Consider the following 18,824-nt stretch of genomic DNA (forward strand, 5'->3'; position numbering starts at 1 on the left):
ATAGAGCATCCCACCCAGACCCACCACTGTATCCTATCCCAACATTCCCCATGGCCAATCCACCCTAACCTGCACATCTTTGGACTGTGGGAGGAAACTGGAGCACCCGGAGGAAACCCACACAGACACGGGGAGAATGTACAAACTCCACACAGTCAGTCGCTCAAGGCTGGAATCGAACCCAGGTCCCTGGTGCTGTGAGGCAGCAGTGCTAACCACTGAGCCACCCCAAATTGGAGGCATCGATAATGGGCATCAGTGAAAGCCACCTCCTTGCCACCCCTCCCTTCATAAAGGTCACAACACATTTATTGCCTCAGTCAATAATTTGAAGAAACAGTGCGCAGAGTTTAACAATAAAGTGGTAGAGAATACTTTCTGTGCAATTAGTCTCAATCTGATTGTCAGCTCTCGCTGCTGGATCACCCAGGGATCAGGTCCCCTTTTAGGGCCCAGAGGCTACCAGCCTCTGATTGCCCCGGGGAGTGCCAGCGTTGAGGGCTGCAAAAGACTGGCAGAAGCTCACCAATCAAATGGTAATGACCAGACTGGCACATGATCAGGTGAGTCACCTTGGCATGGGGCTGGGGGCGCAGGGGAAGAGTGTTAAAATAGCAGTCTCAACATGGCCTTAGCACATGAGATGCCTTCCTGTGGAGACTGGCAATATGGTGCGAAGTCTCCTTGTAGTGTGTGCTTGGGTTGTACTGGGTCACCTGCACGTTTGGTGAGGATTTTGCTGATTGTGACAGAGGAGCTGATGCACAGAATAAACTTGTTGGGAATAAAAAGAGGGAAGGAAGAAACAGTGAATGCCAAAAAATCTAAAACCAAACAACGGAAGAGTATAACAGACCCAGCAAGGTGTCTGAAATAAGACAGAAGGGTAGCTCCTGTTTCAGGATGATGTGGAGTGGGATCTGCACACACCCATTGGATTGAATAGCTCTTTTCGGTGTTTCAGTCTATGATTCCAAATTCACTTCCAGAAGGGAGCTTTCTTCAGTTCTGGCAATGGAGCCACTTTATAGAGTTGACGAAAGTGAATGGGGGATGGCCAGAGATTAACATGCAGGACTGAATCTTCCAGCGGCCTGAATAGAACATAGACCAGGACAGCACAGGAATGGGCCTTTCGGCCCACCATGTTGTGCCAAGCATGGCACCAAATTAAACTAATCCCTTCTGCCTGTCCTTGCTCCATGTCCCTGTATTCCTTGCATATTCATACACTTATCTAAAAGTCCCTTAAACGCCCCAATCGTATCTGTTCCCACCACCACACCCTGGCAGTACGTGTTTAAAAAAAATTGTCCCTTAAATTTCCTTTGATTTTTCCCCCTCCCTCCTTAAAAGCATGCCCCTTAGATTTCGACATTTCAACTCTGGGGGAAAAAGATTCTGACCGTCAGCCCTATTGATGCATCTTATAGTTTTATAGACTTCTATCAAGTCTCCCCTCAGCTTGACAGGCCTTTTTAAAGATGGCATCGGTGAAAGGGATGCTGGTCCTTTCTGGGCTCTGCTGGCGGTGATGAGATGTTTCGGGTATGGCGACGGACAGAATCAGATGTGAGGAGTGAGGTGCAGGTGGTTCGCAAGGCGAGTTGGTAAGCTAAAGGGAGCAGAGTCCTCCAAAGAAAACTCGACAGCCATGAAACTTAGCAGAAAAACATGTCAGATTCAGCCCATGAGCCTAGAAATACCTGTGGAATGTGCTGGAAGCACTCAGGGAGCATCTGTGGAGATGAAGGTCGTGTCCCTATTGAGGGTTAATAATCTCTCTTCCAACCCAATGGGTTCAGAGGTTGAATCATGTTCCTGACTTTCACAAAGACATCGTTGATTAGCGGCTCTTAGAGTCATTAGGGTCCTCTCTGTGAGCGTCATTATCATACTTTAACGGTAATAAAAACAGATAGTACTAGAAATACTCAGTAAGCTGAATCTTACAGGTTTTTTTTGGCTAAGTGCCACTTGTGTTGAGGTTTGTCGAGGAAGCCTTACTTTGTTGATGACTTATCCCCCTCCCCACCGATTGTGTCCCTCTCATCTAATTTCTGCTCCCACCTGCCATTCCTGAGACAACATGCCGCTAAACGGCATGTCCGCAGGAAGACCAGCATCCTTTGGAGTCGGCGCCATCTTTAAAAGGCCTCAGCGCACAGCCTCCGACAAAGCTTTGGCGATCTGGCATTGCCACTCACTCGCCAGCAATGGTGACGGCTCCTACAGGAATGGCTGCTGCCTGCTCCCCGGACTGATCCCCTGACGATGGCCTGAACAGACTTTTGACTGTAGCCAAGACCCTGGAACTGTGTGAAGACTGTGCCTGATGGCACCAGGGCCCCCCTGACAGACAGCGGCTCCCTTAACCCAACTGAGGACTAGCCTCTCTGCTTCCCCCCTCCCCCTGCCCACCCGGTTTCCAACATGGCTGGTCGGATAAATGTGCAGTGTGTTTGCCCCACAGGCAGCTGGCACATGCTGTTGGTGATAGACTGGCATCTTGGTGCGCTGTACTGGAAGCCATTCCGCACCCCACCACTGAAACCCTGACCAGCGGCCTGCCTGTATCAAAAGAACACCGCAATGCAGTACTCAAAGCTTTTCAGGTCTAGCTGAAGCACCAGTGCACAAACAGGTCTGGCACAGCAAGACAAGACACGGAGGCTGTGGGCACACATTAGTGAGCGAGCACTCAGGGAACACACAAGGAGGCCTGAGCTGCGGCCTGGTCCGATCTGTGAGCTGGATACCCACCCTGCCCACAAGCTGTCCTTTCGCAGCCTGTCAACGCGAGTTACTGATACACCTCCAATGCAGCTTGCTCCTCCCTAAGCAGGTGGTTTAGGGAGGTCCCACGATGATCCTAAGGGGTTGGCAAATTTTGGACATGGATGTTTGTGGACAAGGGGCTGGTGCCCATGGATCGTGCCTGCGTGTCGAAGCAGTTCGAAGCCAGCAGTGAGATGAAGTTGCCAGGCACCTGCTCTGATGTCCATGTTGAGAATTGTCAATGTCTAGGGTCACAAACTAGCAATAATCCCTGTAGCTTACCAACTCGCCTTGCGAACCACCTGCACCTCACTCCTCACATCCGATTCTGTCCGTCGCCAAACCTGGAACATCTCATCACCGCCAGCACAGCCCAGAAAGGACCAGCATCCCTTTCACCGACGCCATCTTTAAAAATGCCTGTCAAGCTGAGGGGAGACTTGATAGAAGTCCATAAAATTATAAGATGCATCAATAGGGCTGACGGTCAGAATCTTTTTACCCTAGAGTTGAAATAATGCCCAGCAAGAATCTCACCTGAATTTGAGTTGATTTATTATTATCACATGTACCTAGGTACAGTGAAAAGTTTTGTTTTGCATGCAGTAGAGGGGCAGATCATACCATACGAAGCGCATAAGGGTGATAGAACAGAGCGAGGAATACAGTGTTATGGTTGCAGAGAAGGCGCAGAAAGAGTGAGACCAACATTACGTCTGAAATTGGGGAGGTCCAGTCAGAAGTCTGATAACAGCGGGAAAGAAGCTGTTGAATCTGTTAGTCTGTGTGTTTAAGCTTTTGTATCCTCTGCCCGATGGAAGAGGTTGGAAGAGATTGTAACCGGGGTGGGGAGGGGAGGGGGGGGGGGGTCTTTGATGATGTTGCTGCTTTCCCGAGGCAGTGGGAAGTGTAGATGGAGCCAATGGATGGAAGGTTGGTTTGGGTGATGGACTGAGCTGTGTTCACAACTCTCTGTAGTTTCTCACTGTCCTGGGTAGAGCAGTTGCCGTACCAAGCCATGATCCATCTGGATAGAATGCTGTGGTACATCTGTAAAAGTTGGGGAGAGGCTTTAAGGACATGCTGAATTTCCGTAGCCTCCAGCAGATGTGTTAAAGATGCAGTGAGTTTGCGATGGGCCTGGCTGCACTTGGCATCTGATTCTGCCACAAATCTAACTCTGACCCATGTCACTTTGAGCCCTGTAAGAGTCACACCTATCGAGGCCTGGCAGAGAGAAACAGAGGTAATGTTTCAGCTCGATGACCTTTTTTACCAGGAACTGGGAAAAGTTAGCAAAGTAAAAGGGGTTTCTGCGAGCCCAGAGGCCAGGTACGGGAAGTGAAGAAAATACCGGAAGGGAGAGAATAATGGCAAAGTTCCGTGGTAGGTCAGATGTCCAGAGAGAATCAATGAGGAAGGAGATGCAAGTGAGAGGGAATGGGGATGGTAAGGCCCCAAATGAAAACAAAACAAAAGTAGGTCTCTGAGATGGTATAAACAGCAACAAGCCAAAAACTCGCCACCCAAAAACAAACAAAAACATAAAAACGCACAACATGAAAATATGGGAGAAAGGTTCCAATCTGAAATTGTTGATTTCAGTGTTACATCTCGAAGGCTGTGAGGTACTGAATTGAAGGAAGCTTCTCAGCTTGCATTAAGCTTTATTGGCCTAGTATGAGAGGCCAAGGACAGAGGTCAGAGTGCAATTGTTTGGGTCTGAATGGAGGTTTACTGCCAAGTAGCCACACAGCCTGCTTTTGGTCTCCTCGGTACAGAGGGCACTGTTTTGTGAGCAGGGTATACCGTGGCTCAATGGTTAGCACTGCTGCCTCACAGGACCAGGGGCCTGGGTTCGATTCCAGCCTCAGGTGACTGTCTGTGGAGTTTGCATCTTCTCCCCATGTCTGCGTGGGTTTCTTCTGGGTGCTGTGGTTTCTTTCCACAGACCAAAGATGTGCAGGTCAGTGTGGATTAGCCATGCTAAATTGCCCCATAGTGTGCAGGTTAGGGTGGATTGGCCATGCTAAGTTGTCCCATAGTGCCCAGGGATGAGCAGGTTAGGGTGGATTGGCCATGCTAAATTGTCCCATAGTGCCCAGGGATGTGCAGGTTAGGGTGGATTGGCTGTACTAAATTGCCCCATAGTGTCCGGGGATGAGCAGGTTAGGGTGGATTGGCCATGGGAAATGCAGGGTTGCAGGGTAGGGTCTGGCTGAGATGCTCTGTGAGGTTCAGTGTAGACTTGATGGGCCGAATGGCCTGCTGTAGGGATTCTTTATAGGTCCACACAATGATATTCCACGTTGATTATTTCAGATAACACAGCTTCCCAACCTGGTTGATAGACCGACCTATAACTGAAGGCAGCAAGGTCAAGGAAGGGAAGAGTCAGAGACGGACCAGTCGAAAGTGGAAGTTCAAAGCAAAGCTGCTGAAATGTTTCCATTCAGGAGAAAATGACACTGACACAGTGACGAAAGGAGGGGATCTGAGTAAGACTGGGAATAAAAATGAACCTTGTACATAATTCTCAGAAGGCCAGCAGAAGCCGGAGCGAGCATTTGCAGTATTTTGCTTTTGGGAATGAAAGACGGGATCCAAGTCTTTGTAAATGCTCACAACCAAACCATTACCAGCACCTGCTGTTGAAGAAAATTGGAGCTGTGTCTCTGATCTAAAATTGTCGAGATTAGAGTCAAATCAGCAAGGCTCTAAAGTGAGTAATCGTAAGATGAGGTGCTGTTCAGAGAGCTTTATTAGAACAGGGATATAATGCTTCGGACAGACAGAGAGGAAGACAGAGAATTTAAGTGACCTGTTTTCTTTCTTTGCTTTTATCAGTCGCTCCCCCCAACTCCTCGATTGTGTCCTGTCTTACACAATGGGGTTTATTCTGTCTCAGAAAGCTTCCCTCCAAACATCCGTGAGATTTTTCTCTGACAGATGTAGACAGCCCATTCGCTATTTCTGTCTTTCAGCCTGTGTGTGAGGAAGTGACATTAATTTGTCCGGCATTTCAAATAATGACAGGCCCATTTGTAAAAAGGATCTATCCGTCACACAGGTTTGTATTGGATTAGAGCGTGATGACATACACTAATGATATTGATTTTAATACGTGTGTAACACATCTTTAACGATCAGTCTTTTCCTGAGAGAGTCCGCTCCCCCAAATGCAGGAATCAGTAACATGCGTATCGATAAGTGAGCACACAAGATTCAACCCCTTGGTTGCACCCAGTCTATGTTTCAAATTCATGATCTTTTCACGTGGTTAACAATAGGGAAATAGGACCTTGTGATGAATTCAAATTATTGATTGATCAGATGAGCTCAAACCTTGATGTGTATGAATTGTTTGACAAAAGGCAACTCTTCAGATGCTGCTGGAGGAGCAGGGGTAGGCCACTCTGTCCCTCCAATCCGTGCTATCATTCAGTTAGACCGTGGATGTTTGGTTAGCAAGATTTGAATCAAGATGGGGAGGTCACCCCAATAAATTAGCTTTGTGATCTTCTGTAAACTTTAATCACTCAAATAGGTCATTCTTTGACTGGCTGTGAAGTGTTTGGGGATGTTCTGAGTTCAGAAAAAGGCAGCGGAAAAATACAAGTTCTTCCTTTCACTTGGACCTTGAATTAAACCCTTCAATCGCTTCTCCGGGAATGCTTCTTGGAGTCATACAGATGGACAGCACAGGAACATTTCCTTCAGTCCAACTTTTCCTGCCAGATATCCTAGTCCCACTTGCCAGCCCTTGGCCCATATCCCTCCAAACCCTTCCTATTCATATACCCATCCAGATGCCTTTTAAATGTAATTGTACCAGCCTCCACCACTGCCTCTGGCCGCTCCTTCCATACATGCACCACCCTCTGTGTGAAAAGGTTGCCCCTCAGGTCCCTTTTATATCTTTCCCCTCTCACCTTAAACCTGTACCCTACTCTGGGGAAAAGACTTTGTCTATTTATCCTATCTACGCTCCTTGTGATTTTGTAAACCTCTATAAGGTCACCCCTCAGCCTCCGACGCTCCAGGGAAAACAGCCCCAGCCTGTTCAGCCACTCCCTGTAGCTCAAATCCTCCAACCCTGGCAACATCCTTTGTAAATCTTTTCTGAACCCTTTCAAATTTTACAGCATCCTTCCTATCTTTGTGCCTTCTTAAAGTTTGTTCCTGAGACATGGGTGAAGCTGCGAGGACACATTGCATCCCCATAGTTGGGTTCTCTTAAGGTGGCAGTGTGCTTGCTCCTTCATTTGCCTTTGGACACGACAGAGGCACCCTCTGACAATGATAGACGTCTTTTGGATCAATATCAGAAGGCAACGATTCTAGAGGTCGTGGTGAAGTCTGCAGTTCCTGATCTGACTTTCAGGTGAAGTCTGGAAATATAACTCGAAGGGGCGGCTCAGTGGTTAGCACTGCTGCCTCACGGCGCCAGGGGTCCCGGGTTCGATTCCAGCTGTATGGAGTTTGCACATTCTCCCTGTGTCTGCACGGGTTTCCTCCCACAGTCCACTGGAGTGGCTTGGCCGTGGGAAATTGCCCCCATTCGTGTTCAGGAATGTGGAGGCTCGGTGGGTTAGCAGTGAGAAATGCAGCCTGGTCGGAGAGGGGGTTGGGTCTGGGCGGGATGCTCTTCAGAGGGTCAGTGTGGAGCTGATGGGCCGAATGGCCTGCTTCCCACACTTGGAGGGGATTCTATTCTGAAAACCGAAAGAGGGAGGTGCTACTGGCTGGTGGGGGCAATTTGGTCAGAATTGACGGAAAGCTGAGTAATTGCATGCTGAGTGGACCGTCATTGGGATCAGTTTCTGCTATTGGGGGGGAAAGAGGGCGCTCATTATCATGTGAAAGTATGAAATGTCAATTTGGGAACGTTCTCCACGCTCTGGCGTAAAGCCTTTGCAGGACGCTCATGCCACAATGTTGACAGCAGAAGTGAGGTGCCAGCAAATTATCCATCTTTTGTCACACAATTATGAGAACATTGATTTTCTCGAATCTGCGGTGATGCGAGCAGAGGGGGGTTAGTCACTGATTGTCCCACAGTCTCTCGCTGATTCGAAGCACTTTGCCAATCTTGATAGTTATCGCACCATGTGATGGAGCTGACATCACACTGCAGTGGGGAGGGTAACATTATTTCATGTGATGGTTTCAATAACCCGATGTTCGAGAAACACATTGATTTTAAACGTACAAACGAAGGATATTAGGTCGGAGAAGAGCTGAGGACTCCTGCTTTTTTTTTTGGTCAGCGTCTTGATCATCCCGCAGATTGCAACAACTTTTGTTTCAAATTCCCCTTAACCCCTTTCTCCCGCTGCACAAGCCGTGATCGTTGCATTTCCTGTGGCAGCTGTCTTGCGAAGCTGTCGTTGACATTTGTGCGAGTTGTTCGCGATTTTGTGCTCCGGGCTTGTGTCAACGAAGTGCAGGAACCTTATCGCTGTCAGAGCAAAGATCGTCAGTTTTGCTTGCGTTGGAATCCAGGTCCAGCAATGGAAGCACATCTTATGGACCAGAGCAGACCCACTCAAAATATCTTCAGAAAGTAGCCCGGACCCTAACTTTTTTTTTAACGGCAAATGTAAAATGGGCGGCACGGGTGGCAGGGAGGTTTCTTGAAATGGTCCATTTGTTACTTCACCGATTTTCAGAGCCCCACTTCACCACTATAGTGCATCCATCACCTTCCGATATGCCTGCCTATTCTTGCTGGGAGTCTGAATGGGATGCACGTTGGTGTGAGTGAGAAATTCAAAGGGCGAAATTCGCTTTTCCTGTCAGCAAGCTGAATTTCGACTCATCTGTTCAAACCTCCCAGAGACGATCTCTTGTCAGGACTTATCGCCTCCCTTTGCAACAGCAAACAAGGCAACGTGGTGCCGATGGCATAAAGCCAACACAGGCTGTGCCAAGCAGTGAGCTTGAAATTGTATACAATTGGCATATCTACTCGACTGCACTCGCTCTCATTCTAAGATAGAATCAACTCATAAGCATTCCCATTTGAAGGAACTTAAAGCTGAGGGTTTGCTGTGTGGCTCATTGGGTCAGTTATAGGTTGAAGTACCTATTCCAGAGAAATAATTGTAGAATGTCTGAATGAACACTACCATGGTCTTATACAGCACAGAAACAGACCCAACTAATCCATGCCGACCACAGCGCCAGGGACCCAGGTTCGATTCCAGCCTCGGGTGACTGTCTGTGTGGAGTTTGCACATTCTCCCCGTGTCTGCGTGGGTTTCTTCTGGGTGCTGCGGTTTCCTCCCACAGACCAACGGTGTGTAGGTTAAGGTGAATTGGCCATGCTAAATTGCCCACGGTGTTAGGTGCATTAGTCAAAGGGAAATGGGTCTGGGTGGATTACTCTTCGGAGGGTCAACATGGACTTGTTGGGCTGAAGGGCCTGTTTCCACACTGGGTAGGGAATCTAACCTAATCTAATCATCATTCCAAATTAAACTAGTCCCACCTGCCTGTTCCTGGCCCATATCCCTCCAAACCTTTCCTCTTCATGTCCTTATCCAAATGTCTTTTAAACATTGTAACTGTACCCACATCCACCACTTCCTCAGGAAGTTCATTCCACACGCGAACCACTTGCTGTGTAAAAAATGTTGTGCCTCATGCCTTTTTAAAAACTTTCTCCTCTCACCTTAAAAATATGCCCCCGTGTTTTGAACTCGCCCACCCTAGAGAAAAGACCCTTGTCATTCACCTTCTCTATGCCCCTCATGATTTTTCAAACCTCAAGAAGGTCACCCCTCAACCTCCTACGCTCCAGTGAAAAAAGTCCCAGTCTTCCCAGATTATTCTGAGATCTCAAATCCTCCATTCCCAGCAACATCCTGAAAATTCTTTTCTGAACCCTGTCTAGTTTAATAATATCTTTCCGATAACAGGGCAACTAGAACTGGACAAGGCACTCCAGTACTCATATGCTGAGGGAGTGCGGCACTGTCAGAGGTACTGTATCTCATATGAGATAATATTTGATTTGATTTATTGTTTTCACATGTACCTCAGTACAGTGAAAAGTTGTGTTTTGTATGCAGCACAGGCAGATCATAACGTACAAGGACAAACAGATCAAAAGATGTTTTGACAGACTGGGGCATGCAAGGATTCCAGGAGGTGCATAAAGAAAGATCGACATTAGATTTGAAATGGGGAGGTCCAGTCAGAAGTCTGACAACAACGAGGAAGAATAACTGAAAACATCATGTAATGAGAGCGGACAGCAGATCCCAGGTACAGAGAGCTCGATATGAAGCTGCAAATTGGAAGTACAAATCTTGCTATGATATCCCAGTGGGCAAACGGACTGCAGACATTTCCCAAGTATATACACAGAGTGCTGAAATGAGACCTCTGGGATGCTGTATGATTCTGGTGGGTGTTGACGAAAGAACTTGGAGCTCAAATTGACAAGTGTGACCCTACTGGTTATTATCGTGGGTTCAAGGCCACTGCCGCAGGAGTCAAACTCACAGAAGCCACAAGCTTCTTGGGAAAGAAAGTTAAGGAAAAGCCTGATTGGATATATGCACAAACTGTAGGGACAGCAATAACCTGCCTGTCCCCAGTGCTGTCCATTGACTTCAAGCCATCAGAAATTGAAGTTGGGGTGGTGACAGTGGATAACCCAAAATTTAGGACTCTCTCAGAAGCTGAAGTTGATGCACATCTGGTTGCTCTAGTAGAGAGGCATTGAAATTCCATGTAGTCTTGTATTTGTTACAAAGAAAACATTCTTTTTTTTCTTTTGAGTGAATAGAGCCTCCAACATTTTTTTTATGACTCCTTTTTTTTTTCTTTTTTTTCTTCTTGGCTGTCTGACACTTTTTTTTTTGTATTTTTTTCTTTTTCTTTCCTTCCCCACACACTACTGCCTAACTGCAGTAGTGCTGATTTTTCCCCATGTTGTGTGTGCGCAGGTGTGAGACACAGTGAAAGACACAAGGTGTATGAATCTTTATTCAATTTCCACCACCAGGAAGGAAAGCAACACCCAAGTGGCCAGTAAGAAAATGTTGTTAATGGAAGACTAGATTGTTGTAACAGAAAGCCATATACACTGCATTTTAATCTGTACAAATAAAGCTGAGGTTTTGGAACATGCTATTGGTTAAAGTTATGTTTACATGTGCTCACATCTGAACTGTGGATCAAGTAATTGCCACTTTCTACGTAAAAACGAGAGATGAACTTATTGATGCTTCTGCGAAATTCCCAAACTTCATGATCCAATTAGAACCTGTTATTTTGAGGTTAAAAAAATGTTGTGAAATCATAAAAGTTTAAGTATAGAATACAACCATTTTGGCCCTTTGAACCATTACAGAGGGATTGTTAAATAATGGGCATCAGGGAGTGAACTGGAGAAAAGTTTATGCAATTGTGACTTTACTCCAAAATTACCAAAATGCTGAAAACATTGCGTGTGATGCAGTGAAATTAATATTCTGCAAGGCTGACTAAGTTCCAAACTTTGTATTTTGTTTTGAAGTTAATATATGAAATCTCTTTACCTTTCTAAAAAAAAACACAGCGGGGAAGAAGCTGTTCTTGAATCTGTTAGTCTGTGTGTTTAAGCTTTTGTATCCTCTGCCCGATCGAAGAGTTTGGAAGAGGTGATAACAGGGGTGAGGGGAGGGGTCTTTGATGATGTTGGCTGCCTTCCCGAGGCAGTGGGAAGTGCAGGTGGAGCCAATGGATGGAAGGTTGGTTTGGGTGATGGACTGGGCTGCGCTCACAACTCTCTGTAGTTTGTTACAGTCCTGGGCAGAGCAGTTGCTGTACCAAGCTGTGATCCATCCGGATAGAATGCTTTCTGTGGTACATCTGTAGAGGGTCTTTCTGGAATTTCGATACACTGAGAGTCTGTTTTTCCGCTGACTGGAGCAGATGCCATGACACTGTTTCAGAAACTAGCAGGCGAGTTCTGCCTTGGTCAACAGTTGTTCCTCAAACACCCTCACTTCAAAAGAAGGATCTAGCTTTGCTGATTGTGGGAGTTTGTGGCGTGCTGTGTTTCCTACTTTACAACAGCGAAGACATTTCATCAGGCACTGTGTCCAGAGTGCTTTGGCATATCCCAACAATGTAAGAGTTAGGAGCAGGAATTGGCCCTTTTGCCATCTCTGGCTGAGATTGTGAGAACTGCTTTCTAAACGCAAATCTTTCTGTGTTTACCTTGTTCCCGCCTTGTGCAAGACAGGGCGACATTTCTATTTCCCAATGTGAACCGAAATCGAATCGAGTAGGTCACTGTTACAGCTCAGGGGGGAGAAGAGACCTTTTCAAGTTTGCCATATCCAAGGGGGAGTCGGACACACAGTTTTACCCCTGAGACCCATCCCCTGACTGACATTGTTCCCCCTCCCCCCCCCCGAGACAATCTGGTGATAGATTCAGAGGATTCCACAGTTGCTCGCCTTGACGTCTCCAATTCTCAGAGTGTGCATACATCGCTGCCTGCAGTTAATAAGTAGTTGCAGCTCTCAAAGTGCTTGTCCCATGTACTTATGGATGCTGTCTATTCCTGTGGCCTCTCTGGGAGGGTCAGTGCACTGTCAGAAGCGAATACTTTCAGAGCAGTGCCTGCCTGAACCGTTCCAGTTCCAATTTATTTGCTGAAGTGGATGGAAAGAATTGACTTGGCTAATTGGTTGGTTTTAGAGCACAAACCTTTGTGGATTGCAAAGAACTAATATTTGAAAATTTACCAGCAGAGTTTGATCAGTGAGCACTCATGCAGACAAATCTTTGCTCATAGCATTTATGCTAACAGTGACAAAGAGTGTGGTGCTGGAAAAGCACAGCCGGTCAGGCAGCATCGGAGGAACAAGAGAATTGACGTTTCAGGCATAAGCCCTTCATCAGGAATGACTAAGAGTGAGGCCAGTAACCAGGCCACGCAAATGGAGAGGGAAGAAGATTGTAAAGGCGATGGAGACGAGCTGAGGGATCTGGGTTTCAATCGTTCCTGACGGTTTTGGAATGGGAGTGCAGGAATGTCAGGGGCCCCACATATTGGACTCAGTCACGTTGAGCACCGCAGTGAGAACAGGGACTGTGCAAATTGACTGACGAGGATCCAGTCTTCTTCGAGTTGTAAGCTTGATGGGGTCTGGCAGAAAAGATGGTGCAGCGGTTTGGGTGCAGGTGGTGGAAGGGGGTCAAATCAAGTCCGGTTCCAGTTGCGAAGGATGGAAAGCTGAGTCGGCACATGCAGCCACAGCAGTCACTCTGGCAAATCCTGAAGCAGAGGCGAAGCTGCCTTCCTGAGGGCCAGGACAGTACGGGGGGGCTCCACACGAGGATACATACATAAGAACTAGGAGCAGGAGTAGGCCACCTGCCCTTCGAGCCTGCTCTGCCAATCAGAGAACATGGCTGATCTGTTTGTGGACTCAGATCCACTTACCCACACCCTAACCATATCCATTCATTCTTTTATTATTCAAAAAAAATCTATCTTAGCTTTAAAAACGTTAACTGAAGTAGTGTCAAGGAATTCCACAGATTCACAACCCTCTGGGTGAAGGAGTTCCTTCTCAATTCAGTCCGAAATCTGCTCCCTCTAATCTTGAGGTGATGCCCTCTTGTCCTCGTTTCACCCACCAGTGGAAACATCCTCTCTACTTCTATCTTATCTATTCCCTTCATAATTTTACGTTTCTTTAAAACCCCTCCTCATTCTTCGAAATTCCAATGAATATAATCCCAGTCTACTCAGTCCCTCCTCATAAATCAACGCCCTCGACTCTGGAATCAACCTAGTGAACCTCCTCTGCACCCCCTCCAGTGCCAGGACATCCTTTCTCAAGGAAGGAGACCAAAGCATTGGACACTGAGGCATGACCTGACAAGAGGTTTATAAAATCATGAGGGGCATGGATAAGGCAAATAGCCAAAGTCTTTTCCCTGGGGTGGGGGAGTCCAAAACTCCAGGGCATAATGTTTAGGTGAGAGCAGAAAGAAATTAAAAAGTCCACGAAAGGCAGAGGGTGGTTCGTGTGTGGAATGAACTTCCTGAGGAAGTGATGGATGTGGGTACAGTTACAGTGTTTAAAAAAACATTTGGATAAGGAGATGATTAGGAAAGGTTTGGAGGGATATGGGCCAGGAGCAGGCAGGTGGGACTAGTTTAGTTGGGGATTATGGTCAGCATGGGCTGGATGGACCGAAGGGTCTGTTTCCATGCTATGTGACTCCGAGTCAATAGCAACGAAAGAGTGTGGGTTCTGAAAGCCTGCAAAATGGAAATGCCAGCAAGCTTGGTTGTGTAGTTTAAGGGGTTATTTCTCACTGTGTGATATTGCTAATGAATACAGTTTCCATCATCACAGGAAGTGATGCGATGTCACATGATTTTGCTATCCCTGACAGCATTATGGCGGGACAGAGTCGCAGTGAGTTGTTTCTGAAGTAAAGGTCATGTTTCCCTTTCTTGAGTGGACTCTGTCAAGGTTTTGGTTTTGGTTCACAATGGACAGGAACACGTTCTGGGTTAACTTTTCTGTCCAATAACCTCTCAGCAGAACTCGAGATTGGTGGGGTGGCGGGGGGGGAGCTGGAAGATGGCGGCTGTCAAAGGCAATGTCTCATGATCAAAGCTGTTCACGTGATCGGTCCGGCGTATAATCAGGCAGGTTGTTAATGGAGATTCCAGACCAGGTTGAACTGCATGTAGAGCGATCACCGGGTGGAAGTGAATCTCACATTGGAGAGCAGAGACAAGGGCACGTTGCAAGAGAACAAGGTTTCAAAAGGTTCAGCTAATGTGTTATTAACATCCTTTCTTTATAATAGGTCCATTTGTGGAGTAGGATACAGCACAATTCTGGAGAGTGTTTTGTTTTTGTCTCTGCCAGGAACATAATAGCAAGGGTACCACAGTAATGGACTCTTACAACATAGAAAGAAGCCATTTGGCTCATTATGCCTCTGTCAGTGTTTTGAAAGAGCTATGCAATTATCCTCCCTCCTTTGCCCTTTGTCTGCATTTTCTCCCGCTACAAGTATTTAGCCAATTTCCTTTGACATTTCCATTTCAGGCGATGCATTCCAGATGTCAAACCAAATCTTCACGTCTCTCCTTGCTGCCAAGTGTTTTAAACCTGGATCCTTCAGTTACTGACCATTCTCCCAGTAGAAATTGCGAAAATGCTGGAATCTACTGTTAAGAAGGTTATAGCCGAGCACTTCGACATTCGTAATGTAATCGGGCAGAGTCAACGTGGTTTTGTGAAAGGGGAATTGTGCTTGACTAATTTTGGAGGGCATAACACATTCAGATAAAGGAGAGCCTGTGTACGTGATGTCCTTGAATTTCTAGAGGCACTTGACAAGGTGCAACATCAAAAGGTGTGAAATGGAATAAGAGCTCATGGTGTTGGGGGCAGATATTTTTAATTAATCTCACATATTAGCATGGATAGAAAGTTGGTTAGTTGACTACACCGACTCTGTTTACTAAGGGTTGACAAGAGTGGAGTGCCATAGGGCTTAATGCTGGGACCACAACTATTTATCATTTATTTTGATGGAGTAAATGGACGGGTTGCTGAGTTTGACGTAACGACAGGAAAGTAGGCTGTCAAGAAGATGAAAGGAGGCCGAGGTCAGCGGGTGGGGAGAAAATTGGTGTTTGGAGTTGAATGTAGGATAATGTGAACTTGCCAGCAAACCAGGAAGAATAGAAAAGCAGACTACTGACATGGCGAGAGATTGTAGACACACACACACACACGCGCGCGCGCGCGCAGAGAGATCTGGAGGCGTCAGACATGAATCACAAAACATTAGTCTGTAGGTACAGCAAGAGATGAGGAACGCACATGGAAGTAGGGAGTTTAAAGGAGGGCCTATTTCATATGGTGCTCTGTCAGCTATGGCTCAGTGAATTGGAAGGTTTTAAGTTCAAGCCCCTAACCGCCTTATGGAGGTTTTTAAAATCATGAGGGACATGGATAGGGTAAATAGACAAAGTCTTTTCCCTGGGGTGGGGGAGTCCAGAAGTAGAGGGCATAGGTTTAGGGGGTGAGGGGAAAGATATAAAAGGGACCTAAGGGGCAACTTTTTCACACAGAGGGTGGTACATGTATGGAACGAGCTGCCAGAGGATGTGGTGGAGACTGGTACAATTACAGCATTTTAAAGACACCTGGATGGGTATGTGAATAGGAAGGGTTCAGAGGGACATGGGCCAAGTGCTGGCAAATGGGACTAGATTAGGTTGGGATACCTGGTTGGCATGGGTGGGTTGGACTGAAGGGTCTGTTTCCGTGCTGTACATCTGCATGACTCGAAGTCCCACTCCAGGACTTGAATTCAAAATCTCGGCCCACTCCTTTTTTGCAGTACTGTCAGAGCTGCAATTGAGGATTTAAACTGAGGACTGCTATCTTTTTGACTAGAAAGGTTGATTTTAATTAAAAGAGCAGAGGAATGCTTTTCTCAGTGCTTTGCCCAATATGTTTGCTATGGTCAGCAGCGACAGATTACGAGGTCCTTATTACATTGCTGTTAATGGGCGCTTACTGCGTGTGGATTTGTTCTGTCTCCTGCATCACAATGGTGAGGGCACCTCACGAAAAATACTTGGCTATTAAAGCACTTTGAAGCAAAATTCGAAATTGCTGGAAAAACTCAGCAGGTCCGGCAGCATTTGAGGAGCGAAAGCAGAGTTAGCGTTTCGGGTCCTTTCTTCACAATTTCGTTCACCCAGCTTTCTGTCCACAGATGCTGTCAGACCTGCTGAGCTTTTCCAGCAATTTCTGATTGCCAGCACCCGCAGTTCTTTGGATTTTGCGCTTCAGCTACCGATTGAAAGGTGCTTTATAAATGCAAGTCTTTCTTTACCTCATGACGTCATTCGAACCTGAAGTGGTTTTGAGCCAATTATATGATTTTGAATTGAAACCATGGAACCAATGCAGCAGAGAAGGGGCCCCCGTCTTGAACATGCTGTTTCAAAGACCCCCAGATGCCCTTTCTAATCCCATGGAGAAGGTCGAGGGCATCATGTTCCTGGGAGTGACGATCACCAACAATCTGTCCTTGTCCATTTGTATGACGGTCAATAAAGCACAACAACACCTCTACTCCCTCAGGAGGCTACAGAAATTCAGAGTCCTTAAAGACTCTTCCCAACATTTACAGATGTACCACAGAAAGCATTCTATCCGGATGGATCACGGCTTGGTACAGCAACTGCTCTGCCCAGGGCTGTAACAAACTACAGAGAGTTGTGAACACAGCCCAGTCTATCACCCAAACCAACCTTCCATCCATTGGCTCCATCTACACTTCCCACTGCCTCGGGAAGGCAGCCAACATCATCAAAGACCCCCTCCCACCCCGGTTACAATCTCTTCCAACCTCTTCCATTGGGCAGAAGATACAAAAGCTTAAACACACAGACTAACAGATTCAAGAACAGCTCCTTCCTCGCTGTTATCAGACTTCTGACTGGACCTCCCCAATTTCAAATCGAATGTTGACCTCACTCATTGTGCACCTTCTCTGCAGCCGAAACATTGTATTCCTCACTCTGTTCTATTACCCTGATGCACTTTGTACGGTATGATCTGCCCCTGTATTGCACACAAAACAAAACTTTTCACTGTACCTAGATTAGATTTTGATTAGATTAGATTACCTACAGCATGAGACAATAATAAATCTCCTCGAAAAAACCCTACAGAACCTTGGAAATGACATAAAACTGTAATCACTCATATAGTGGAGGGAGCCTGTAGTCCAGTTTGTGCACAGTGAGCTCTCTGATGCCATGATAGTCATTTCTGTAGGCATTGGTTTCAAATATAATCCTGGAGACAGCACCGGTGACCTCCCTCCCTCTGCTTTCTTGAAATCGTGTCAAAGGACCTTTCAGCACCCACCTGAGGGGGTAGACATGGCCTCTGTTTCAGTTCTCAGGAAGCAAAAAAAAAACTCCAAGGCAGTGTATTTACATAGCACCTTTGACACAGTGAGACACGGCCAGGTTATCTCAGGGCAGCATTGCCGAGCAAAACCTGACACTTGAGACTGATGGGCAAAAGCAAAAGACCTGGCTTAAGGATTGGCATTTTCTTGCAGCTCGGCCGCACCATCAGTGATCAGGTGACCTCGTGAACAGCTTCAGCAAATGCGCAGGCCACTCTGTGAGCAGTGAAGTGTCCAGAGTGGGCACTTGGCTCTGGAGTGGGATTACGAATGAGAGGATTAGATAGGGTAGACAGTTAAAGTATTTTCCCTAGGATGATGACATCAGCTTGTACGAGGGGGCATAGCTACAAATTGAGGGGTGATAGATTTAAGACAGATGTCAGAGGCAGGCTCTTTACACAGAGTGTGGTAAGGGCGTGGAATGCTCCACCTGCTAATGTAGTCAACTCAGCCACATTCGGGAGATTTAAACAATCCTTAGATAAGCACATGGATGATAATGGGATAGTGTAGGGGGAACGAGCAGAGAATAGTTCACAGGTCGGCACAACATCGAGGGCTGAAGGGCCTGTTCTGTGCTGTATTGTTCTATGTTCTATGAACCTACAACCTTAGTGTCACTGAGCTAACAGTTGACAACAGTTTTTCAACAGCGGTCTTTTCAAGAATCGGGAAGGCGAAAGTTTCCACCGATTTCCCAACTTTCTGAACAGAGTAAAGTGCCCTGCACGGTTGTGTGACCAGCTGGCAGTGACTTAGCAAGCTGGCAGAGGAGGAGTGGGCACGCGAGTGAGGTGGAGCTGATCAAATGCCCTTGGAAGTCTCTGACTGTGCCCTTGAGGTTTAATTCCAATAATGAGGCTACAGTTGTAGAAACAATGTGGCAGTGAAGCTCTGGATTGCTAAGGCTCATTTGAGCACTGCAGATTTCTTTTTGCCTGCAGCACTCCTTTTGACATCCACGAGGCAAACACCCACACAGGAAGACGGCAAAATGGCTTCCAGCTAAAGGCCGAAAGGATGGGAAGCTCAGCTGGCGAAAGAGAACATACTCAATTGTCAGC

General features: G+C 46.7%; 1 protein-coding gene and 1 pseudogene across 1 annotated transcript in view; both read left to right on the plus strand.

Annotated features, from left to right (window-relative positions):
* asic1b (acid-sensing (proton-gated) ion channel 1b) overlaps positions 1-18,824 on the plus strand; it is an 814,340-nt gene that overhangs the window by 180,216 nt on the left and 615,300 nt on the right. The gene's annotated exons all lie outside the window — the stretch shown is intronic.
* LOC140471135 (proteasome subunit alpha type-6 pseudogene) lies at positions 9,910-10,513 on the plus strand (annotated as a pseudogene).

Source organism: Chiloscyllium punctatum, chromosome X, assembly GCF_047496795.1.
Source record: "Chiloscyllium punctatum isolate Juve2018m chromosome X, sChiPun1.3, whole genome shotgun sequence".
NCBI lineage: Eukaryota > Metazoa > Chordata > Chondrichthyes > Orectolobiformes > Hemiscylliidae > Chiloscyllium > Chiloscyllium punctatum.